The sequence below is a fragment of the Lepidochelys olivacea genome, assembly GCF_965140295.1.
Source record: "Lepidochelys olivacea isolate rLepOli2 genome assembly, chromosome: 3".
Taxonomy (NCBI): Eukaryota; Metazoa; Chordata; order Testudines; family Cheloniidae; genus Lepidochelys; species Lepidochelys olivacea.
Window position 1 is genome coordinate 119,422,814 of NC_140413.1, and position 18,854 is coordinate 119,441,667.

Consider the following 18,854-nt stretch of genomic DNA (forward strand, 5'->3'; position numbering starts at 1 on the left):
AAGACATCAGCTAACGTGGTCAGTGGGAATGAGCCTTTTTGTCAAAGTGACGCAAAAGACACTGAAAAGAAGATTTTAAAGGAGCATTGTCCAGAGACAAAGGAGGGAAGACACGATGGTGGCAGGAGGGCAGCAGTGCACTGGGCTTCTATGCCAGGGAGATGAGCTCAGACAAGAACGCAGGCTCCCAGGGCCCCCAGGCTACTGGAGGCTGCTGTGTGTGTCATACAAATGACAAAAATGACAAGCTCAGGTCTAGGGGAGAGGAAGGGCAGCCCCTGTGTCTCTTCTGAAGTCCCTCCTGCTGGGTGAGCATAGATTCTACCAGCATGGCTCCCTACAGGAGCAATTCACCTGCCTCATTCTTTGCCAGGGGTTAGGAGCAGTGACTTGATCAATACGTCAATTTCAGTAGGACATTTTAGAGGTGTGGGAAATGAGTTTGAGCAGGAAGGAAATGGTGAAGGAAGCAGTTGTGCCCAGTGATGTCTGGATGAATGTGGCAAGGAAAGTTAGCTTCCCAAGGCTCTCCGTCTGCTATTGGAATAGGTCTGGGGCTGCTTTTAAAGGGCAGTTGACAACTCCTGGAACATTTTTTGAAAGATATTCTCTATTTAGATTTTTTTTCTGCTTATGGCACCTTAGAGACTAACCAATTTATTTGAGCATGAGCTTTCATGAGCTACACGAAAGCTCATGCTCAAATAAATTGGTTAGTCTCTAAGGTGCCACAAGTACTCCTTTTCTTTTTGCGAATACAGACTAACACGGCTGTTACTCTGAAACCTTTTTTCTGCTTGTGTGGCATAGATTTTTCTGTGTGTCGGGCCAGTGTTTCTGTCATTTGTTATTGCTATAAATGTTCAGATGAAAACAAGATGTTTTTTCATCATACATGCTTAAGAACTTATTACTGCTTATTCCACACCTGGAATCACGATATCTCACCCCACACAGACACCTTTATTGAGAGGATGTAGTTTTCATGAAAGGTGTTGGATTTGCATTGATGGAGACTGAGCTGCTCTGTTATCCAAGGAACTGTTATGGCATGGAAAGTAGCAGTGCAAGCTTCTCTGCACTGCCCCTCCAATGCATCTCAACGCTGACTAGGGATGAGAGGGAAGCAGAGTCTCCATGGCCAGAAACTCTGGGGAATCTATGATGAAACTCCTAGCAAGAGTGCCACTTTAGTGTGATGTACATACCTGAACACTAGGAACTGGATTTAGGCTTCCATCCCCATTCTACACAGGCTGCTACCTGCCACCACATCAGGTGGTTAACAATTTACAGTCACTAGTGAAATGGACCGAATTTGAACCTGTGACCTAAAAGTAATTGTTTAAACCCATTGCCAATCCACAGAGCTATTCAGTCCCTTAAAGTCATAACCTTATTTTTTGGTGGGATCATACTCATGTCCACAGCAATCACCTGTGATGTCACAAACCAAGGACTGAAACTTCAGATGGCGAACAAACAGGAGAAGCAGACAACCTTTGAAAAAACAACATGCAATTTTCATGCAAATTTCCCTAGTCGTAACAAATGAAGGGGGGGGGGAACAGAAACATAAACAATATGTCTGCAAAATTGGTTCTAAATAGAATGTTTTCAAAGCTTACCAGGACACATCACTGGCTCTTTAATGCCTGCTTTCCCACCAATTTGTATCCTGTCAATTTACAAGATATTGCAAATACCTACCTTATTTAATAAAAATGCAAAGCACAATGGAGAGTTTATGTAAACAAGGCTGGCAAAATATCTTTGCAGAACATTTTGGAGAGAGAGTAAGAAAATAAATGAACATTTTAATGGATTCAGTATAATTGGGGTATAATCTTAGCAGAATCATAGGCCTGGACATACCTGTACCAAATAAAAACCCAGAGGAGAGCTTGGGAGGAGTAAAACTCCATGAGGAATTCATTACTGAGTTTTTCTCCCAGTCTTTCTCTGATGGTGAAGAGAATTGCCTTCTTATGGAATGAGCCACAGTTTTGCTCCTATGCCCCACAGGTCCACCAAGATCCACAGGAGTGTAGCCAGCAGAATGTTATCAATGTACTGCAATTCCTATTAGTCCACCCCCCACAATAATACTGGTCACATACAAAGTGCTTTTCTTCCAAAGCTCACAAAGCGTTGTATCAAAGTTGTGTCTTTACAGATGGAGAAAACAAAACCCAGAGGTTAAGCACTAGATTTTCAAATATGTCTACTAATTTGGGGGTGACTGACAGGCTACACTGCAAAGAGTTAAACAGGTCCCAGCTGGTCACCTGGCTGTTTGGGGCAGAGTATAAAAAGAAAGGGGAATCTAGGGCTCAGGGAAGGGTGGATTTTTTTCCCCTTGTGAACAGCTAAAGTGGAGAAAACACCCAGGGAATAATTGTTTAGGGCTTTAAAAGACCTGAGACTTGGAGCTTTATATCCACTCTCTGGCTGGTGAAACAGCCCACCAACTTACAGTGCCCCAGAGTTTGGGTGCCCAATTTGAGACTCCTATGGCTGGATTTTCAGAGCTCCCATAGCTCCAGTTGATTGCAATAATTTATAAAGGGCTAATCAATTATCAGTAGATGTTATAAGCATGTTACAGATGTGAACAGATGTGTTATGGATGGATCAGTAGGAGGCATTAGAGATAGATATAAGCCATGGTTATAAACCACCTATTGGATTCTATAACTATCTATAACAATTAATTAACTACACCTCTACCCCGATATAACGCGGTCCTCGGGAGCCAAAAAAATCTTACCACATTCTAGGTGAAACCGTGTTATATCGAACTTGCTTTGGCCTCGAGCATTTCCATTATTAATAGTCACTTCCCGCCCCCTGACTGACCCCTCAGAACTCCCAACCCATCCAACCCCCCACGCTCCTTGTCCCCTGACTACCCCCTCCAGAGACCCCCCCCCGTCCCTAAGGGTTCCAGGATTCCATCCCCAGGATTCCACCCCCTACAAAGCCCCCCTGCTCCCTGTCCCAACTGCCCCGACCTCTATCCACACCCCTGCCCCCTGACAGGCCCCCCAGGACTCCCATGCCCTATCCAATGCCCCCGTTCCCTGACCGCCCCACCCCCAGAACCTCCAAACCATCCAACCCCCACTGCTCCCTGTCCCCTGAGACCCTCTACCCCTTATCTAACCCCTCGGCCCCAGTCCGGCACCCTTAACACGCCGCTCAGAGCAGCGTGTCGGAGGCAGACACTCTGACGTGCTGATCCACCGGGAGCGTGCAGCCCCACCCCCCAGAGCACTGCTTTTCCGCGTTATAGCCAAATTTGTGTTCTATCGGGTCGCGTTATATCGGGATAGAGGTGTATTTATTAAAACATCTATTAAGTATTTATTAGCTCTTTATTAATGATCTACACACGGAACCTTAATATCAAGTGTGACCCATATGGGCGAAGATTTGCTAAACTGGGTACCTAATACTACACTTAGGCAGCTACAAAAGTAGCCTCATTGTGCAAGTTGCTGGGAACCCAGCAACTTCTGTTCACTTAAATGGCAGTTACGGGGCGCTCAGCATTTTTGAAAACCAGGCCACTCACTGAGGGTGTGTCTACACTGCAAAAAAAAAAAGAAAAACAACCCACAGCAGCCTCAAAGCCAGGGTCAACTGACTCAAGCTCGAGGGGCTCACACTATAGGGCAAAAAACAGCTGTGTGGATGCTGGTGCTCAGGCTGGAGCCCAGGCTCTGAAAACTGGCGAGGGGGTGGGTTTCAGAGCCCGGGCTCCAGCCCAAGCAGGAATGCCAACACACCTCTCAGTAGCCACATTGCATGAGCCCCACAAGCCCGAGTCAGTTGACCTGGGCTCTGAGATGGGCGTGGGCACGGTCAGAGTCGCAATCAGCGCTGTGCATTGATCGCGCATACAGTACATTGCGAATGTTTCTGCAGTGGATCAGGAGGAGGTCAAGCCAACGCCAGCGTCCTGAGGAGAGGTGCCTCCATGTGACCTTGCTGCCAGCAAAATAGGTATTCGGGACTATCAGTTCACAAGTGGCGCAAAGCTCTAGGATATGCTGGCCATTTTCGCTGAGGCTACCTGTGCCATGTTGACAACGATGTATCCCCAATGCTCCCAGTCCTTACCAACGAGGGCACTGAAAATCACTGAGAACAGCAAGTCTGTTCCTTACGGCAACATTCTTGATGATTTGTTCGAGTTGAGAATAGAACTCATCTTTTTGCTGTTTGGAGAAGCCAAGTGTTGATCCATAGATGGACAGAAGAGTCAGGGTTCCCAAGTTCGTATTCACATCCAGCTGCATGATCCTCTCATTGATAAATACTGGAGGGGAACATGCACTGAGGACAGACTTCTTGACAGCAAATCCAACACCATATATCCTTGGTTCATTTTAAGGTTTCCCAGACCAGCAGAAGTGGTAGATCACTTCAACTAGTGATCCAGTATCCGAAAGTCTTGTCTCACTGAGAGCTGCAATTATGATACTCAGTTGATGTAGTTCTCTATCAATTATGGGTATTTTCCAAAGTTCATGGTCTTTCAGTGCAAGTCCGGTTAACATAGTGCAAACACTCCAACAAGCAATGATCAGTTTAGAGCCAGGAAAGAAGAAGCTGGAAGAGAGCTTTCTTAGTCCACCTCTTTAGGACCTTCTCTGAATTGGGGCAAGCAGGCCACCCCTAAATGGGGCTGCTTGGACATCTGATCCACTGCCAAACGCTTGGGTCCTTCCCCATCAGGAGGAGCGACCATCAAGCACAGACACTAAATACACTCGAAGGAAACCCTTCCCAATTAGCATGAATCAAAGAAAACTAAGTAGAGCAGGATTCCAGCTCCCTTTTTAAAATATATATTTGTTTATTCATTTGATGTCCATCATAGTGAAGGACTAAGAGCACTGGCCAGAGTACAGGATGGTGCAGGTTTCCCCTCTTCCTCATCCCCATTTCTGAAAATATACGTCACCTCCCATTAACAATAGCCCCGGTGTCCAGGTCCTCTATCCTTTTCATTGTCTGAAGAACTATAGAGTACATAACCTGTACAGTTCCCCTCCACAAATTTGCCTGTAGGCTTTAGCTGTTTGCCTGTGAATTTATAAGCCCTGTCATTGCCACCGATCTGGTCCTGCATGCCTTCCACAATAGTAGCCACGAACCCACCCACAATCATTCAACAGACAGATGTATAACACATACTCTCCCACAGTCATTCATTCCCTAGCAGACATCATCATCATTTCTGAGAACCACTTGTGTTTCTGCCATTTATGTGCTGTCTGTTCTTATTGGGTTTTTATTGTTAGATTTACAACGGTTTAAGCTGGTGCATAGATGAACAGATGAAATGTTAGGGAGGGTTGTTGTTGCTGGACCAGCATAGCGAAACATGCTCAGCTTCAGGCAGAAGTATTGAATCTTGAAGAAGATATAGAAATACCCTTGCTTGTGCCAAGCTCTCTCTCCAAGCTTCCCCAGCACCCACACTAAACTGGTTTTATAATGTTGACAAATGATCACTGGGCACTAAGATGAGATCTCAAAACTTAGTTCACATGTGACTAAAGTAATGACTTAAACTTAGCTCTTCACAGATAAAAACTCAAGTGACAAGCTCCATATTAAAACCTAGATATGTAGATCAGATTGATTTGAACTAATGAGTGCAAAAGCTAGACTTAGTCCAGTTAGGCTCAAATCTGCTTCCCCCAATGTTACATATTTTGAAGGTTTGTATTTCACTTTTTTCCTCTCACTGAAATATTCTGAGGAGGTTTGGGACCTGATTCACCACTGCTCGACTGATTTCAGTAGAGTGACACCAGTGTAAAACTGGAGAACAGTAGTGGTAAATCAGGCCATTTGTATCTTTTGGATGCTTGAGTGTTTCTGAAAACGTTGTCCATTTGGATAAAATTGTTAGAACCCTGCAAATATCTGCTTTATAGCCACAGACCATTTTTGTGGATTGCTGATTGGATGTGGATACAAATTTTGTATCCATGCAGGGCTATAAAATGGTGCATGAGTGGCTGGGGTGGGCCAGACAGGCCTTTTCACAATCGAGATTGCCACTATAAAGCTAGGACTTTTATTTGATATGGCTTCAAATGTTGCATGAGCCCATCCTATATTACTCTCCAAATGTAGCATAATTATGCAAACTATACGAAAAACCTCCTGAGAACCAGCTACAATTAAATTGTAAGAGCATGTGAAGGAAAAAGTGATCCAACCCTTTCGTTATCCCAAAAGAACACATTAAAAAAGACACATCAGGAGTGTCACTGGGTATTTCAGAAAGTCCTTAGGTGGCACTGACTAGGGGAGAAAGAAGAAGAGAAAGGAATCTTGAATGCAAGAATGGTTTGTGGTAAAGGCACTTGTTGGGAATTCAACAGTGTGGGATTCAATTCCCTGCTCAGCGATGGACTCACTCTGTAAACTTGGGCAACTCACTTAGGCCAGGTCCACACTACCACTTACTTCAGTGTAACTTATATCACTCAGGGGTGTGAATAAGCCACACCCCTGAGCGACAGAAGTTACACTGACCTAAGCACCAGTGCGGACAGTGCTATGTCAGCAGAAGAGCTTCTCCTGATGGCATAGCTACTGCCTCTTATGGAGATGGATTTATAGAGTGTCTTCACCAGACGTGCATCGGTGCAGCTGCACCAGTGTCGTGCTTCTAGTATAGACTAGTCCTTAGTCTCTGTGTCTCAGTTCCTCACCTGTAAAATGGGGGTGCTAATAATGCCTCCTTTGTCCATTGTGTCAATATAGAACATAAGCACTTTGGGGAAGGGACTGTCTCTGTGCTGTGCCCTAGGACGCTGGGGGCTCTAGATGCCATAAAAGCTTTAAGGAACCCATTTATACTTGCAATGACAGGGTTGAATATATTTAGAGAGAGTGTAGGGTGAACGTCCTTTGGGTTTCCAAAGCTATTTGTTAGAAAGAACATGTCTACATAATTCGTTTTATGCAAAACAACGCATCACTGCTAACAGGGTGTGGGGTTTGTTTGTTTGTTTGGGTAACCTCGCTGCCTTCTTCAGGATTTCAGACATGTTCCTGATCCAGTTTTTCTTATTTTGATTTTCATGCTTCCCCCCCCCCGCCCCCCCCCCAAAAAAATGTTCCTCACCAGTTTTCTGTCTCTGTTGCTGCCCTATAACCATTTTCAACTAGCGGCAGTGCCTCAATACCTGATGGGCTCCATTTGTTTGGTGCAGCATTCTTTGGGCTTTGACAGAGCAAAACGTGCTTGCAGCCCTTAGAGTAATATCAAGCAGGGACCTTGGCTCTAAGATTTTGACAAGTTGCCTGCCCTTGCTCAAGCTCTATATCTCTGCAAGTACAAGGCCTATTGGAACTATGGAGGCTGTCATTTTCTTCCCCTGGGCAATCATGTGTACAATCACTGGGAATGCTTGCCATTACCATTATTGTACCTTCCAGAATACAGACACACACTATATTACTCCATAGGAAAAAAATGTTACTTAGCAAACAGTGCCAAGGCCTGGAGCTGGGACCTCAGAAGCCAGGAATTGCTGAGCTGCTAATTTATCTGAAATGTCGCTGTCTAAAAAGAAACATACAATATATTGACATCAGCAAGATATTTCCTGAAAGCATCTTAAAGTGAGATTCTCTTTTAATATACCTCGACGTAGCTGCCCTTGTAAAACAGAAATTGAAGCCCTTATTAAAAGAAATAAAAGAGGAGTATTTTGTTAGTTAGAAAAACACACTTCAAGGTTTGGTTAAAATATCCACTTTCTTGACTTTTACAGAGGTAAGACCAAAAAAACACAACTTTTTTTATATGAACAGTGTTCTGTCTTTGTCCCTTGTATATTTTTCTTTTGAACTTGCCATTTTGCTGTTGCAGCTGGGCTTGTCAGTTTTCAGCACTAATGGGTTGTGATATGGTGTCAAGGGAAGTCAACAATCAATGTTGGAAAAAAGGGCTATCACTGCTGACACAGCCAAGGATGGAAACACAATGGTCTTAGTTTGCAGAGAAATAGAAGAAAAAGTCTGTGTTTGTCTCACTTTTAAGATTAGGAGAGATTTATCCCTCGATGACCAAGCTGTTGCCCCTCACTCCCCCCTCCCCACAAGCCGCTAACCCTATCATACATCTTGCCCCAAAAGACAGACTTTTAGTTTAATGAAAAAAACCTTTTATAGCTAAGTTAATAATGTTATAGTTCACGTTTATGGTTTATAGTTATCTGAAACTGGAAAATGCTGGGTTGCACAGTGTATACTTCAGCAAAAAAGCAATATTAGATGCTTTTATTTAACGCTGGGGCCTGATTTTCAGAGGCGCTCAGCCCCACAGCTCCAGTTGAAGTCAACGAGAACTGCTGCTCAGCACCTCTGAAAAACAGACCCTACAGATATTATCACTGAAAGACAAGCTTTGTACAAAAGGCTTATAATGAAAATATAGTAATCCTCTGTCCAGACCACTTTTTATCCAAGGATCTCAGCCAACCTTACTAACTTTAAGCCTCTCAGTGCATTTGTGAAACAGGTAGGTGGTATTTGTTATTCCCAGTTTGCATAGAGGGAAACTGAGGCAGACACATTACCCAAGGTCTCACAGTGAGTAACCAGCAGAGCCAGGAATGGAAACCAGGAGCCATGGCCCCTAATCCACAACTTTGATTACTAGGCAATACTACCTTCCCACCCAAAAATGTAATGTGTCAAGTATCATTACTGAACTCCTGATACAATGAACAAAATGTAAATCAGAGCTTTTTTCATCCTTCCAGTAGAGGAGCCAGAGATGTCTGAGTATAGGCTCCACCTCTCCCCAAGCACTGGGGAGCATCTCTCTCTTACCTCCTTTAGGCAAATAAATCAGCTATTCCAAAAGGACTTTGTCCAGAAGCTTCCATCTGCACATTCATTTTGGGACTTTTCATTCCATAATTCTTTTTCCTTGGGGCAACCCTAACTGCCAACCCACATTCACTCCTTTACCTATTCAATATATGAAAGTGGTATGATCTGCCCTCACCAAAAGCCAGTGCTGATACACAGAGGTCTCTATGGCTACCATAGTATTGCAGCACCATGTTAACAGTTGAGAAGAGAAAATAAGAAAAAATGGTGGTCAGGGAAGCATTGGCAGCTAAAAGGAGGTCTCTGCTGCAGCAAGGGGAAAGAGAGAGCGGGATCAGCCATTGGGAGGAGTGGAGGAGACCAGGAGCAAGAGGATGCTGTGGTTTGGGGGTTACAGGTCCCTCTCCCTTCTAAGAAAAGGGGACAAAAAACCTACACCAAAAACCTTTTCCCCCCATGTTTTTATTTTATTCCATTCAGAGATGATAATTTCCCCATATCAATCACCAGAAACGAAGGATGATAAATACAGCTGGTCAAAAAGTAGGAAGGAGAACAGTTCATGAAATGTTTCTCCATTCCCCCTCTCCCCCCGCCTCAACATGTGAATGAAAATTATGAATTCTGAAAAATGGCAATGATCTGTAAGGATGGGAAAGTAGCACTGCTTGACTCACCAATGTGGGGTGAAAGGGTGCTGTGAGGGAAGTGCCTGTCTGCAGAAGGAAGGGAAGGTTGAGAAAGAGCACTGAGAAAAAATAAGTGTTGAGAGCCCAGGCTAGGAGTAGCCCAGCTTTGTAGCAGTTTTGAGAACATGGAGAAAATTCCATTTCTGCAAAGCCTCTGAAGGCAAGGCTTAATGCACTGAGGGCCAGATCCAAAGTCCGTTCAAGTTAATGGAAAGATCAGGCCCTGAGTCACTCAAATGACAGCACAATCTGCAGTGCTATTTTTCAATACTTCTGTTGCCGAGATCAACATTGGGACCAACAAAAGCATTCCAAACTTGACCCATTTTATATGGGCCACCTAACCATCAAATAAGTTTTGGTGACTATTGTGATGAATTGGGGCTATGTCTGTACAACTTAGATATCTGCTTGCTATTATGAAGTTGTATTAGGGAAAAGTGCTGAATCCTGAGCGCCGATATGTATGTGGATCCACCATTGCTGATAAGTTCCATAGTAAGGATATACCAGACAGGGACAATGGGAAATACTTACGGATAAGAACAGTCCTTAGCCCTCACAAAGAATATACTAAAAAGCAGCTCAGGCCTTGGGAAATCCAGTTTGAGCTTAATCGCCTGAAGGATAGCGGAAGGTAGGAACGATAGAAACTTAACAGGGGTAGGACAAGAGAGACCAGGTGACCAGGAGGGGTTTAAATAATGAAATGTACAGGAACCAGGGAACCAGACAGGAAGAAGCAGCATGGGGTAAGAGAGAGCAAGGTCACAGAAGCTGGGTAAAAGGATTCAGGAGGGAAAGGTCACCCAGCATGTAGCAGCCTCATGGGGCAGAGGGTCCCTGCCTGCTTTCCTGAGCCCAGATGGCTCCAAGGACTCTGGACAAACCAAGGGACTCAGACCCCCCACTCAAAGAATGCTTTAGAAAGCTGAGGAAGGGATATTCATTTAGTGTTTATTATTTTGTATGATCTGTACTCTCCTGTACTTTATAGGTTTAAGTATAAAAGAGCATAAAGGTGTCTGACAGTGCAAAGTGTGTGTGTGTGTGTGTGTGTTAACTGTTTCACAACTGGCTGCGTGCCCCTGAGAGAACTAAACTGTATCCAGACGCTTCACACCTTTTGGGTTGCTCTATGGGAGAGGGTTGTGCTTAAGTACTGGGGAGTTTGATGGTGAGTGCTGTGCCCAGAGAGAGTAGGCAGCTGGGCAGTGAGTTCCTGTGCCAGACAGAAGATCTGCACCCTGAGAGTTTGCCTAGGGACCCAGGATTGGATCAGTGGCTGAACTCCATGCAGGCTCCAAAAGTTTAACACAGCCCAGGCAATCCAGAGCACAGAGGCATGGATTCCCCTCACAGCAATTCTAGTGAGACGCCAGGAAGGGGTGCTTGCTAGAATCTGTCACAACTATAAACTTGTGCTAAATTCACACTAGTGTCTCCTATGCCATTTCCTTCTATGGTCACCCTTTGGTCCGATTTCAGAACCTACATTGGAGCAAATGACTTCTTCTATGGGGTACTACTCTCACCACAGATCAGGGGGCGAAGATGTTTTATGAGAATGCTGTGGCTGTATCCTTCTCCTACCCACAGGAGGGGACCTACTTGAAGCATAGGCCCTACAGAAGCCATGTGTCGAGGTGCTGGCAGGAGCCAGTGGGACCAGATGGCAGAGTAGAGGCCTACACATATCCCACAAGATCACATAGGGGAGATTGGGTCCTCTAGACCTGATCCAAATCCCATTATAATGAAAAAGGTTCAGGGGAAGGAGGTAAGAAAGAAGTTGATGAATTTGAAGGAAGTCTGGAGAACACCCATTATCAATCTGATTTTCTTCTTAAAAAAAATAAACTACAAGGAACCAAAAAGAGCCGATTCAGCATCATGAAATTCTGCTCAAAAATTTCAAGATTAAAAAATTCTCCTGTTGGAAACAGAGAAAGGGCAGGGGTATCAAATAAGAAAATGTAGCCTATTGAACCTTGCAGGGAAAAGAGAAAAGGGGATAAAAAATGCAGAAGGAGCTAATAGTAGCCAAAGGGGATAAGGGAAATCTGAGGGGCTTTTACAAATATATGAATGGAAAAAGCAGCATCAGAAAAAGTAGGGCCATTAATCAATGAGGCAGTAGGAAAGGAAATTAATGACAACTTTAAAATGGATAGGATAATGAAACCTTTAACAATAAAAATAAAGACTAGAGACCATCTTTGAACTGCTTATCCCATTCTGTCTCTCCTGTCAATCAGCCAGGGACAAATCTCTCCTCACTTCTCTCCCTCATACCCTATTGCCATATATGGAAACTGGGAGGAGCAGCATCTGTGGCTCTGACCCTGAGAAGAGAAAGAAATGGCAAATTGTGTGGCTAAATCCCATAAAACTCTTTGAAATTTTAAAGGCGCCTCTCACAAAATATCTAATTTAAATTGACTTGGTATGAGCCCTATCACATGGACTGAAAACTGATTAAAGTATGCAATGGATAAAGCCCTGGCGGAGGGTGATGTATTGAGCTGGGTTGCTGCAGGGATATGTTTTAGGTCTGATCTTACTCAATATCTTGATTAATAATCTGGAAGAGGAGGTAAACGGAACATTAATGAAATTTGCAAAGGACACTAATCAGGGGGATGGGGACTGAGAACATCAGTGTGGACAGCAATAATCCGAAGGGAACTAACGAGATTAAAAAGGTAGGCAGGAAATAAAAGGTGAGATTCAACCTGGAAAAATGAAAACTAATACACTGAGTAAAAATAATCAGAAACACAGATATTCATCGAGAAAGAGAAACCCGGAAAGAAGCAAAAGAGACCTAGAGGTGACAAAAGAAAAGGAGTACTTGTGGCACCTTAACTAGAGGTGACAGTGAACAACAAATTGAATATGACTTTGCAATGAGATGTGTCAGTATAAAAGGCCAAGGCAATCTGGCGCTGTATATGCAGAGGGATAATGTCAGAGCAGAGAAGTGATAGTGTCTCTCTATATGAATCTGGTGAGACTTCAGGTGGAATATTGGATTAACTTCTGGACACCTCCATGCAAGATGTAGACAAATTGGAGGAAGTTCAGAGAACATCAACAAAACTGATTAGTCAGATGGAGAGACTGATTTATAAAGCCAAGTGACAGTTAATCAATGGGAAATGATAACTGTCTACAAATACAGGAAGGGTGAATGGAGAGAACAGAGAGGAATTTCTTAGCATTGTTCAACGTAGTAGAGCTAGAAATAAGGAGATGAAATTAAGAAAACAAAAATTTGGGCAGAATATCAGAAAAATTTCCCAACTATCAGATGTATTAGACTGTGGAATAATCTTCAAATGGAAGTGATAGAAACCCCATCACCAGAGACATTTAAACAAGGCTGGATTAAGGTGTACTGCAGAGAACAATTGTCCATTTGCGGGGGGAGGGGAGGGGTGGCTGGCCTAGATGATCTAGCAGGTTTTTTCCATTTTTAACTTTGGTGGACTTATGACTGCCTTGATATGGTGTTCTCTAGTAGGTTTTCTCTATTACTATCAGCATAAATAGGAACATATTTTGCAAGAGACTTCACTATACATCATCTATGCCACAGTCCATGTGTAAAGTACAATTCTGTAGTAAAAACTAATTGAATGTGTCTCTACTAATTACACTACCCGGAAGAAAATAGATGCATGACCTGCCTTCACACCAAAATATGTTCTTTTAACTGATGTGTTTTAGTGCAAAGCATTTGGTTTACTGTAAGGAAAGTATGTTTTATATTTGCTTTTTTCACACAAACCACTTCTATTGGATTTCACATTTTGAGTACTCTTAAATCTTTATTCATTTAACGGGAATACAATGGAACTTGCTTATGGTAAACTCAGGTATAGTGAAACTCCATTTAGAGTAAAATGGAAAGAAAAAGCTCTTACTTGCCTCAGTACACACATGTTATTGTGGTTGGTGCCAGAAAGTAATGGGGGGGAGAGACATAAATCAGCGTGTAAATTAAGAAAAATTAAGTATCAAAATATTTTTGTTTTCTTTTATGGAAAAAAGTTACCTTATTAACATACTGCAAAACATTTTTAGCAACTTGGCCACCTTTCTGCCATCAGCTCAGAAAATGGTCCCCTTTTATGAATGTCTACCTTGGTCTTTACAAACAGAAACTGTTCCCAGATTCTTCGAAGGAGAACAAAGGGGTGAAAGGTTTTTCAAAGTTCCCTGTCCTTCTCACATCCCCTGGGGACAGATACAGAGCTGAGGAAGGAGAAAAGCTTATAGAGAAGAAAGCCACTGTTTTGCTTTAATAAAAAGGTCGCAATATTATCATGTGTAGATGCTCAAATGATGTATAGACAAAGGATGTTTGCAGGGAAGATTGCCATAGGCAAAACAGCAGATCTAATCAAAAGCTCTACACGCATGGATGTAGCCAGCCTCTGGGAAAGGAGAGCACTCACAGCACAGAATCTGGAATGTTTCTTCTATCATTCAATGGGGAAGACATTGTAGCACAAGAGAAACGTAAATTTTTTGTATTTTGGGAAGGAGAGGGGTCTAAATACACTTTAACACCTTGGCATGCCTGTGATATGTTACCCTTCAGCATACTGTGTTTTTACATCAGCTTTCTGTAATATGTTCAGAAGCATGTACCACCGACTGTCTTACATCACTGAACCCAGGAAAGTGTTATGACATGGTGGTCATACAAAAACCACTGCAAAAACAGTTCTGTTGTATAAAATAAATTACATATGCAAATATGTAAAAAAAATATAATTAACCTTTGGAACACTGGCATTTTCAAACCTGTGAGACGAATGAATGTATATATGTCCTCAGGCTCCAAAAGATTAATAAAAGTTAAGACACAAACTAATAAAAGTAAAGACATTCTCAGTTACAGTTGCCACAGAGCTCTTACCTCATTCCACTCAGCGTAGTGCACTAACCCAGGTGTCTCAGAATAGCTGGTGTTCTCTCACTTGCTATACTGCAATAACTGGAAACAATGAAGGAATAAAGGAAACATGCTAAAGGTACTATGGCAGCCATAACTCATTTTGTTAATTTGTTCTTCAGCCTTTGGGGGGTTATCTAACTGCATAGGCATTTATGCTGTACTCATTGCAGGAGCAGTAACAGAACATAACGTCTGTAAGCCATCACTCTGTTCACTCTGCTTGTATTTCTCTTTCTTCTGCCCTTTGTCCATTTTATCTCATTGGCAGACAGTGCAAGGTGCCTCAGTGTGGGTGGGACACTGTTTCCAGGCCTGTCTTTGCAAGTCTCCTCTTCTTCCAGTCTCCCTGTTCATGTTCAAGTGAGGAGAAAAAGAAACCCCACCAATAGGTATGTTGCTGAGGCAAAAAAAGACGAAAGGAAAAGGGAGAGATCATCAGAAAGTGGGAGAAGGGCTGATGAAATGTGCATGGAGCCCATGGTAAAACAGGCTTGGAATGGGTGATTAGGCTGGATTACTGCTCAAAAACTCCCACATCCCTAATGAGGGAAGTGGCTTCAGGAGGGAGGCAGGAAGCAGCAAGCAGCCCCACATGGTGTGCTCTCGGTAGTCAATTTTCTTTTCCATTTCTCCACTGATTGTGCACATCCCTGTGGTATCTCAATTGAAAACAATGGCGGAGACTGGGGTACAGAATAGCCCAGTGTTACAGGCCTGTAGAGCCTTTAACTTCCAGATAATCTAGTCCAGGTTAGGAACAACTACAAGTAGTTACCCCCTGAGGTTATTTGCTGGCCTGTGTGAAATGAGTCGGTGTCTCATTCCTGTTCCTAGCAGATCTCCATATAAAAAATAAAATACTAACCACTATAACTAGCAACCTTGGGAGCAGTCTCACCAGATAGTCCAGGACTAAACTGAGACTCAGGATACGTCTACACTTACGATTAATGACCCGTGAGTCTAGGGCTTAAATTCAGCCGGAGCCCACTGGAGCCGAGTTCCAGTAAATATTTTCAAACGCGCAGGAGTTTGGGCCTCAGAGCTTCAGTACCATGGGAGGTGTCGGGGCTAGGGGCTTCATCCTCGCAGTGTGCACCGGGGCTGAAGCCCTGAGCCCTGGTGTGCACCGCAGGGGCTGAAGCCTTGAGCCCCCGTGCCTGCCTTCCTCCCCCTCTTGCATGGCTAAAGCCCGGAGCCCTGAATGGAAGCGGGGAGCCCTGGGAAATAATCTTTGAGAATTTAAGACCATCATGGGTGGCCTGTGCCAGCTGATTTAGGTGAAGGGGCTCAGGCTAAGAGGCTGTTTAATTGAGGTACAGATGTTTTGGCTCAGACTGACGCCTGGGCTCTAGGACCCTGCAAAGGGGGGGCGGGTGAGCCCAGAGCTTGGGCTCCAGCCTGAGCCTGAAAATCTACTCCACAAATAAACAGCCCCTTAGCCTGAGCCTGAGTCAGCTGACACAGGCTAGTTGCAGATTTTTAACTGTAGTGTACCCACAGTAGCCTTCTACCACTATTGCCCTGACCCTGTAAAGACTTACAGGCTTATCTTTATGTACTTCTGTAGTCCAGCTGATTTCTATAGGACTACCTGCCATGTATTACATTCAGCAAGTGGGTAAATGGTTGCAGGATTAAGGCAATAATTGTGGTCTCTCCAAAAAATGGTTTGAGACAGTGAGGAGAAAGCTAGAGTGTGGGAAAGATACTTCAATTATACCTGTTCTGTAGATAAATTAAGCCCTTCATGCTGTAGGGATATTAATCTGGTACCTTTCTTGAGCACTAAAATGGGAGGGAAGTTCAAAAATATTTAAATAGTTGACCTTCCATTGTCTTCCATCTGTTTGTATGTTAGTAAGTGACAATGGCATCTCATTATATCCAATATCCTATTGTAGTTTGTTTTGCAGTGAGCAGCAATAGTTTATTAGAGTTTATTACTATTGTCGTCATCATTTTAAAAGAAAAGAATTCCATCTAGTAGTTCCCCCCTTCCTTTGTATAATTAAATTACTGTTACCCTCAACGATTGCATGCTCTGCTACCTAAGAATGTCCTTCCTGTCACAAATTCACTCCAAAGAGCACCATAAAATAAAGATTAACTGATGTACGGATAACCATTGTGAGTGGGCGGGGAGGGGTTTAACAAAACAGAGTGAGGAAAAATGCAGCCTCTATAGCTATATGTGGTCTTTAAATCTCGTCAATAAATACTTAAGAGAAATGGAAAGAAATTAAAAGTAAAAACTAATGTTTGTAATCACCACTTGGTACACCAAGAGATATGCCTGAAAACAGGGGGGCTGGAACAATTTCTATAATGAGGGTGCTGAGAGCCATTGAACCAAACTGTAAACTCTGTGTGTGATGGAAACCAATTCAAGCCAGGGGTTCAGCAGCACCCCTAGTTCCAGCACCTATGCCTGATAATGTTTTTGGTAAGAATGAATGAGTAAATGGATCGGCAAAAACTGTAAAGTTTGAGGGAAATGTTCTGCTATATTTATCCAGGATGGATGTCACTATTACTGCAGCTGGCCCTTGACAGGGATGCTCAAAAAACATTTATTGAAGCAGTGTGGCCTAGTGGATGCGGCATTGACCAAGGAGTCAGGAGACGACTGAACTGCTGCTGTGTGACCTTGGGCAAGTCACATCCCATCTTTGCCTCTGTCTCCCCTCCTACCCTCTGTCTGTCTTGTCTATTTAGTTGTAACAGTGTCTCTTCATGTGTGTGTATTACAAACATGCTAGTACAAGGGGTTGTAGACACTAATGTAATACAAATAATTAAGAACCATTTTCTGAGTTAAACTAGAGAATCTTACCAGAGGGTAAGTAGAATCACAGGAGAAAAAGATAGCAAAGCTTATACATCTAGATAAGTATTTTTAGCTTACAGGAAAACTTTCCTTTGGGATGAAAATATGACCTCCATGGGACAACAATGTCCTCTCTCTGCGACTTCAGACATTATATCCCACTACAAGTCACTTTTCAACTTTCTGGGAAACAATTTTTTCCACTGTTATTTTCCACTGCAGTCAGAACGTGTGTGTGTATGTGTGTGTGCACCGGCCCTGATAAAGCAACATAATTATAACTATAATTAGGGGTTCGTTTTTATTTTAATGAACAGACAGGTGAATCAAGTCTGAGTATTAGGTGACTTAAAAAGAAAAGGAGGACTTGTGGCACCTCAGAGACTAACCAATTTATTTGAGCATGAGCTTTGGTGAGCTAGAGGGGGGAGGTATTTTTTCATGCTTTGTGTGTATAAAAAGATCTTCTACACTTTCCACAATGTGCATCTGATGAAGTGAGCTGTAGCTCACGAAAGCGTATGCTCGGATAAATTGGTTACTCTCTAAGGTGCCATAAGTCCTCCTTTTCTTTTTGTGAATACAGACTAACAGGGCTGCTACTCTGAAACCTGTCAGGTGACTTAGTTCTTTCTAAACATTTGTTAAGTATAATTTTAATTCCTGCTTTTTCATAAAAAGTCAGGCGATTTCTATGGAGTCATTCAGCTCAATATTTCCTGAATAGTGGCAAAAATGATGTTCAGAAAGTTTAACTGGGAAAACTTGTGAGTGGAACAAAACACAGGGCTTCCCCCTTGTGTCAGTTACTATGGTCTCCTGCGGCTTGGAGGTGAGGGGTGGGGAGCAAGTTGTTGGGTTTTCTTGTTTGTTTTTAATAATGCACGAGTAAATAGTGTAGAAGTAGAAATGCATTTGCAATAAGGATTTATGATGTCGTTTGGAGCCGACTGCTTTAAATTTGCGCGCTGTAGCTTGAAGCATTACACAAACTCTTGGTCTGCTGACTGCCTCCCTATTTCTGAAACCCAAGCCCACAGAGAGTGATTTGGAAAGCCGTTTTCTCAGCCTTCTCTCTCTCTCTCTCTCTCTCTCTGTTTTGCGGAGTACTTGCTTTTGGTGCTTTTTGTTTTTTAAGCAAGGCGTGCACATAAAAAAAAATCACATAGCATTTTTAATCAACACGTATTTCCTTCCAGGACCCTATGATCCTCTATTGATTCCCATTAAAATGCTTTTCTTTTTCTTTGCCCCCTCTGCCGATCGAATTTCAGATCAGCCAGGATATGCAACTAACCTTCCGGCACAACTGAACCCAACTGACTCAGAGAGATCAAAAGGCTTGATGCATTCATTAAAATTTAGCACAGCCTAGGCAGGATCTTTAATTCCGGCTCTCCTTTTGCATTTGCAATTAAAGTGGGAGGGGGGAGGGATTGTTATTGTTTTATTTTTATTTTTTGCAAATGTTCTTGTTTTTGATTTGCAACGG

At 43.0% G+C, this 18,854-nt stretch overlaps 1 long non-coding RNA gene across 1 annotated transcript in view; it reads right to left on the reverse strand.

Annotated features, from left to right (window-relative positions):
* LOC311518913 overlaps window positions 1–14,747 on the reverse strand; it is a 115,304-nt gene extending 100,557 nt beyond the window's left edge. Inside the window, exon 1 of the long non-coding RNA XR_014711139.1 lies at window positions 14,494–14,747. This is a non-coding gene — a long non-coding RNA (uncharacterized lncRNA). The remainder of the gene's footprint in view (window positions 1–14,493) is intronic.
* Window positions 14,748–18,854: the final 4,107 nt, after the last annotated feature.